The sequence below is a fragment of the Asterias amurensis genome, chromosome 10, assembly GCF_032118995.1.
Source record: "Asterias amurensis chromosome 10, ASM3211899v1".
Lineage (NCBI taxonomy): Eukaryota > Metazoa > Echinodermata > Asteroidea > Forcipulatida > Asteriidae > Asterias > Asterias amurensis.
This window is the reverse complement of record NC_092657.1, coordinates 16135619-16142857: the sequence shown is the minus strand read 5'-3', so window position 1 is coordinate 16142857 and position 7239 is coordinate 16135619. Positions and strand designations below refer to the sequence as shown.

At 39.2% G+C, this 7239-nt stretch overlaps 1 long non-coding RNA gene across 1 annotated transcript; it reads right to left on the bottom strand.

Annotated features, from left to right (window-relative positions):
* Positions 1–2694: 2694 nt before the first annotated feature.
* LOC139943333 (uncharacterized) lies at positions 2695–4974 on the bottom strand. The gene is made up of 3 exons (XR_011786804.1): positions 4531–4974; positions 3680–3792; positions 2695–3216 (listed from the first exon to the last, which is right to left on the bottom strand). It is a non-coding gene; the product is annotated as an uncharacterized lncRNA (long non-coding RNA).
* Positions 4975–7239: the final 2265 nt, after the last annotated feature.

Sequence of the window (7239 nt, the reverse complement as noted above, 5' to 3'; positions counted from 1 at the left end):
GGCGAAGCCTCCTGGAGCTCTGAGCTTTCTGGGGTTTTGAGGGTGAAAATCAAGTCTTTTTAAGCATAAATTTAGAAGAAAAACCCCCTTTTTAAGCACTTCTGATTCATATAAATGTATCTTATATAAGTACAAACTGCAAAAATCAGTCAATAATTGTGATTCGTAACCAGATGACAATACTTTGTATAGGCATTGTGAAAATAGCAGTTTTAGCCTGGGATTCCGAGACCACGGTGCCATTAATACTTATAGGGGGCAGCACTTTTTAGCCATGTACAAATGTTCCAGTAGAGGGATTGAAAGTAATGTTGTTTAAAGGTGGACTATAACAGATTATTGATATAGCCAATATTACTATTTTTGTACAAGAAATGTAAAATAAGGACTGATATTTTAGTAGTATTCAATAAAACCTTTACCTTCATGCAAAAAAAACACGAATTCGCGCGGCGTACTCCGACCCAGAAAACTCAGTTTCGGCAAAAGCCGGTGACCCACGAACCATTCATACACAGTGTGTGACGTCACACCACGTACCGAAGCTCTGTACACAGTGTGTCAGGTCGATCGTGTGCGTGCATTTTACATGTACATTGAATGTGGAATAACATCGGACACTATAGGCTGCATTTTTTTTTGACACAAAAAAACAGTGAAACTGTCCGATGGCAGCGGGTCTCGGGAAAACCACAGTATAGATGAGGAAAAGGCATTTTAAGGAGGCACTTCAGAGGAAAGTGAGGGCTCTAGCGATAAGGGGAGCTCACCGGACGAGAGAGAAGCCGAAGACGTGTTATGAGTACATGTAGTTAACCAGCCCGGGGACGATGATCGTCAGGCCGAAGACGATGAGCCAAACCCTGATGATCGACGGCTAAAGACAGACTGGTAAGGCCACAAAACGTTTCATGAATTATACTGAATGATGCTTCGTTTGATCAGTTTATTTCTGCTCCCAAAAATAGTTGAAGGCTATCCTTGACTAAATTAAAACATGAACGAACATGATGGACAAGGTTTATTGTTTACCTCCATTCACGTTATAATACATGTATGTGAACAACACATGCACTGACTTGGGCAGTATAGAAATGTGAGGGGAGGGGTAATTTTTGTCTTGCGTTTTATACTTTGTTGGCAAAATTCATACATTATCAATTTAAACTGATATTGTAGATAACCTTTGTTGTTGTTTTTCTCCACCAAGTAACTGCATGGTGGTTGACACATGTGCATCTACACAAATATCTCATGTACATGTATGTAACTGCTACTTTGGATTATGATTGCCTTCTGGCATGGGTATAGTTTTAAAGCAATTCAGGTACACACATGCAATATTAACACTTCACCATGCAAACCACAAATCTGTTGTTAATAATTTTGTATGAATTCTTTTGTTAATAATTTTGTATGAATTCTTTTGTTTTGTTTTACAGAAAACACTGCAATGATGATTATCAGCAAGTGGTGAGCTTAGGACTATCTTGTCCGTTCAACCGCTGCCACTGACATCATGTTTGATGGCAGCAACACGAAGGACGTTTCCAAACCCTCGTGTACAGTACAGTGGAAGGATTTTCGTATCCACCAACGGATTAGGCAGCTTTGCTTTGGTTTATTTGTCTTCAGTCGTAACAATTTTCCAAGTTATAATGATCCGGAGGGAGTGAGAAATAATTTGATAAGCCATAATAATTTACGTATAAATGTACATGTATATTATTTCATTTTGTTTCTTTCAGATGGGTGGGTGGTTCAAATTGATTAATTTAATTTGAACCACCCACCCCTCTGAAAGACACAAAATGTAAATTACTATGGCTTATAAAATTAGGTGTGTGGTTCAAATTGATTAATTTAGCACTTATGTGCAATAAACTTGTCCCCTGTTGTCAACAATACACTATGATTAACATGGTAACAACATTCAACTTGGTTAGCAGAAATATAAAAACAAAACAAAAAATAGAAGCCATGTACACCTCCATATCAACGACAACACTAAAACTGTATGTATTTGCAAACGACAATAGTTTATTTTTGAGTTTAAAATATCAAAATTGAAAAAAGGTTGCCTAGTGATAGCGAAATCATCTGAACATTCCGTCATCAAAAAAAGTTAACTATACAACCCTGTCAACGCCCCTACCCCCCAAAAAAGAAAACCTAAGCCATGTTATGTACCTAGTTAGCTGTGGTTCTCTTTGTAAATTGTAAATTAAGTTGTACATTAAAAGAATATAATAAAATCATTGTGTACAGACCATGTCATTCTGTTTTTAAACAAAGTTGATTGTACTACCCTGGTTACCCCCCCCCCAAAAAAAAAATATATATATAAAAAATAAAATAAAAACCCACATCAATGTGTACAAGCTAGGGCCCAATTTCATGGATCTGCTTACTGTAAACAAAGAATCGACACTTGCGGAAGCAGGAAATTCTGTGCTTACGTCAAGCGTGTTTCACAGGTTACCAGCAAATTTTGGCTTTTGCGGGTCATGGGTGCATACTTGGTTTATACCAGGCATTCTACGCTTACAAAGTATTAAGCGCAGAAATTTAGCCTTTGGACGTAAGCAGAGAACCGTGACCATAGCGCACATTTTGGTGGTGAACAGATCCATGAAATTGGGCATAGGTCATTCTTTCTTTAAACAAAGTTGATTTTACTACCATGGACCCCCCCCCCCCCCCCTACCAAAAAAAAAGCACCAAAAAATCAATGTGTACAGGCTAGCTAGGGCCCAGTTTCATGGATCTGCATACTGTAAACAAAGAATCGGCACTTGCGAAAGCAGGGAATTCTGTACTTACATCAAGCGCGTTTCACAGGTTACCAGCGAATTTTGGCTTTTGCCGGTCATGGGTGCATAGTTGGTTTATACCAGGCATTCTACGCTTACAAAGTAAGCTCAGAAATTTAGCGTTTGGACGTAAGCAGAGAACGGTGATCATAAGCGCAGAATTTGGTGATGAACAGATCCATGAAACTGGACACAGGTCATTCTTTCTTCAAACAAAGTTGAACCCACTACCTTTGAACCCCCACCCCCCCCCAAAAAAAAAAGCTGTTGCATCCTTTTCCGGCTGGTGAAGGTTGATGTCAATAACACGGGGGTTACACATCAGCTGCGGATGGAGTTGTTTTCGTGTCTTGTCACCCTGCTGACAATGAACAAGTGCATTGTGCATGCATTCTATGCGTATCTGTTTAATGAAAAATAAAAAACAAAACCAAATAATCAGTATGTGGGATTTCTTGAAAATTTACAAGGCAGAAATACAATCACGGAAGGTTTGACGTAACACCATGTACTGACAATCTCTCTTTGAGTTTGCGTAGTTTTGAAAAGAACCTTACAGGAGTTAACGCAAAACCAGTACAAAAGGAGTCCACATGCAACAAAACCAAGGGGGCAGGTTTTCTTTATGTCTGATAGAAAACATGACCTCCAACCACCCCCCTCCCCCAGATCTACACCTAGTACAAAACTGTTCAGGTACAGATCGGGGTGGGGGGGGGGGGGGGGGGGTTGCGATTCAACACCCCATCCCCTCCCCCCCCCCCCCCCCTCCACCGTGAACAGTTTTCAAAGGGGCAGCTGAAAAACTAAAAATGAAGAAATCATCTGATCCTCTGAAAATTTGCATGCATAGGCCTACTACTTACCTAAAGTGCTATTGAGAATCTTAGGTCTCCATTTCTAGTTCTGGCTAGCATGTCTTCGTACTGCATTGTCTTTGTCCTGCATTCTCATTGTAGTGTAGAGCTGCGAGTTATTTCTGTACAAAAAAATATAAAAACAAAAAATAAATAAATAAACAAAAAAACTAGTGCTGAAAAAGAACTGGCCTTATTTTACAAATGCAAATATAGTAAACACTCCATAATTAACCGTGCCAAGCCAATAAACACAGCTATAGGAAAACTTCAGACTAAACTTCTCTGGAATTGGTAATTCCTGAATTAGGAGAGAAAAATTCTGAATGACCATGGATGGGCAATTATATGGATGGGAGTTTGAACATATTTTTGAGCTGTGCCTTAAAAAAAAAAAGCAAACAATTCTTAGGCAGCTTTGGCAAAAACAATGTCCAGCAATCCAGTATAGACCAATATAAATACATGTCAGCGAGGCCAATAAACTGTTAACTGTAACAATCAACTTTTTAAATGGATTAATATAGTGTTCACACATGGTTGAACATGCCAGAAAGTGTAAACCAGGGCATAAACATGCCTAAAGCACTTGGGTGGCTACATGGATTCATCACTCAACAGAGTCAATACACTATGTAGCTATTTTATGGTAGTCGGGTCAGATTCAGAGCATGCACATCGTGTCATTTGACAACAAGATGATTGTTCCATGGAGGTAGGATTAGAGTCCTTGCATGAAAAGGGTAGAGATTGTTTACTATTTTTCTGATTACAATTACATGTACATGTATTGGGCCTGAATTAATAATGGAGATAGTTTCTCAGTAGTAGATTTTTAAAAATTATTAACAAGTATTTACCAGGCTTTTCTCTCTCTCTTTTCTGTAATGCCACTTGATTCTTTTGCTGTTCCACGGCCACTTGCGACCAGGGCCACGGCAGAGGGACCCCGCCGACGTCGTAACATGCACAAGCAGCACTGGCTGGGGCCTGGTGGTAGAAGATCCCCCTGAATTCTCTCGATGCTTAGAGGTTTAAATTTCGGAATCGATCCAGGCTTCTTACACAAACTTTGAAACTTCTAGTGCATCCACAAACAACCAAATAGTCGGCAGTATTTATAGCTGATACATTAGAAACAAAAAGCTTCGTAGCACACACGCACGCCTATAGTGTGGATGAAAACGCATACACAACACACGGAGTAACATGGCGTAATCTTTGTTTACTCTCGTTGCTTCATGGGTATGACATCACCATTTTTTGACCGCGTTCATGACGTCCGCTGGTTTACAAATCCGCTTTGATTTCAGTGTTGGTTTAATAGCCGGGAACCAGTCCAGGGCGGGAAATTTCAAAATCGAAGAATCGAGGTCAAATTTTTTCGGTCAAATTGTAGCAAAATTATTTGGAGAAAAACATGACCACAACAATGAATTGATAGCTGAACACAACATAAACAAGTTCTGATAGTGATTTTAATGTAGGAGTACCGTTATAGTCCATCTTTAAAAGAAAAGGTGCTCCTGTAGAGGAATACATGTAGGTTTTTTATAAGGGTTTAAAAAAGCTGGCTTTTAATCTTAAATTATGCTTTTACCCATAGGATAGTTGTTAAGAAAATATATTAAATAAATAAATGTTTATCTTAATTTTAAATAATTAGTGAAGCAATAATATTACGGTGAAAAGTCCAACTATGTTGTAGTGCCATGCGATTGAAGACGTCATCGATATCTATATACTATATTGTTCTATGTATTTATGAAAAATGTCCCACTTAATACATAATCAATATGTCAGCAAAGGTTTTTGTTTTAAATAGTAATGCTGCGGACGTGGTTGAAAAGAGAACAGTATAGGCGGTGCTACTTAACATCACTGGGCGGCAAATTTAATGAATACGGAGGCGGCAAACCCAGAACCTACATATAAACCTTTGTTTTGCGAAAGTGGTGTCGCATAATATTATTTTTTTATCAGATTACTGTTCAAAATGAAATTATATAACTTTAACCAGGGCATAAATGTGATGTGTAATTTGTAAGGGTAGGATTGCAGACCTTTTAATCCCTGAACATAGCCGACTAAAATGAAAAATGTGGTAAAGAAGCAACGCCTGGTGATCAACATTCGATCGGGTCGGTCGGTATCTGGTTTCATGCATATTCAGTAAAAACACCGCGGGTAAACAAAAACATTACTATCCGACGTTTCTCAAATTTAAGTGTAGTACTAGAAAACCATTGAATGCCGGAGCGACCAAGAACGACGTGAGATAAATTTTGTCCTGGACAACGGGTTTCAAATGATTATGTTATTGTAATGATCCGCCAAGTGCGTCTTCATTGTTGAACTTCTACAAAGTTTACTTTTGGTGGTGTAACACGACACTCACTCTCTTTTTCAATAGCTTCGTTCTTGGAAGAGCACATTTTAATTGGTCTGGACTTCTCTCTATTTTTAAAGGGAGCATGGCTCTGGCCATGCTCCAAAAACCTACTTATCTGGGAGGCATAAGTTTATAGAGCTATCTGTGAGTATTATTCTGTGTTTTGGCTATCATTTATACCTGAATTGTTGTGATTTTTAGGGTCATGTTTGGATCAAATTATTTATAGATCGTGTGTAGTGCGCCCGTCCGTGTGTGTGTAGCATGGAAGCCACATGTTTGACCTTTTTGTGAACTTTTACTCTGCATTGGAAAGGTGTAATGTAGGCTACATGTATTGTATTGTATACTGTAGTGTTGTAACTTTTTGTATGTGTGCTAAGAGTTAAATGAACTAAACCTATGCAGGATAAGTTCTATTGATATATTTTAGCTGTCATTGACTGGCATTTATTATTTATTTATTGTATTTTGGCGAATGCTCGTCCTTTATTCATTAGAGGACCGGCTCTCCTATTAGCCGAGCCACTACATTATTGTTGCAAGTTTACACAATTACAAGGGAGTTGTAATAAGATCATTGCATTAGATGTGTTCAATATCTTTCACCTCGCACTTCGCACCTCGCGTTCTCGAAAATCCCAGATAAAAGAGTTATTTTGGCAGGGAAAAAAATGCGAATGGCAGTAATAAGATCATTGCATTAGATGTGTTCAATATCTTTCACCTCGCACTTCGCACCTCGCGTTCTCGAAAATCCCAGATAAAAGAGTTATTTTGGCAGGGAAAAAAATGCGAATGGCAAGGAAGAAAAGAAAATACTTCCACCGGAAATAAAGACCAAAAACTACACACGCATTTGCGACTTTTCTCCTCGGCTCTTTGTTCCTTTCCCCTTCCTCCCCTCCCCCGTTATTTATTTTTTGGGGGTTTGTTTTACCCTCTTGGGGGAGGGGGGGGGGGGGGGGGGCTCAAGCCACCCGATGCCCCCCCCCCCCCTTCACATTGGGCGCGCCGTTGTCCCGAACAGCCGATGGCACACTTTACTTTTTATAAGGTATTTTTAACCTAGCCACAGAGGATGAGGCTTTGATAGTATGGTCAACCGAATTCCAAAGACAAGAACCGTAGTCACGGAGAGTAATGGATGTGTATCATGTGCGTGCGAAAGTGACAT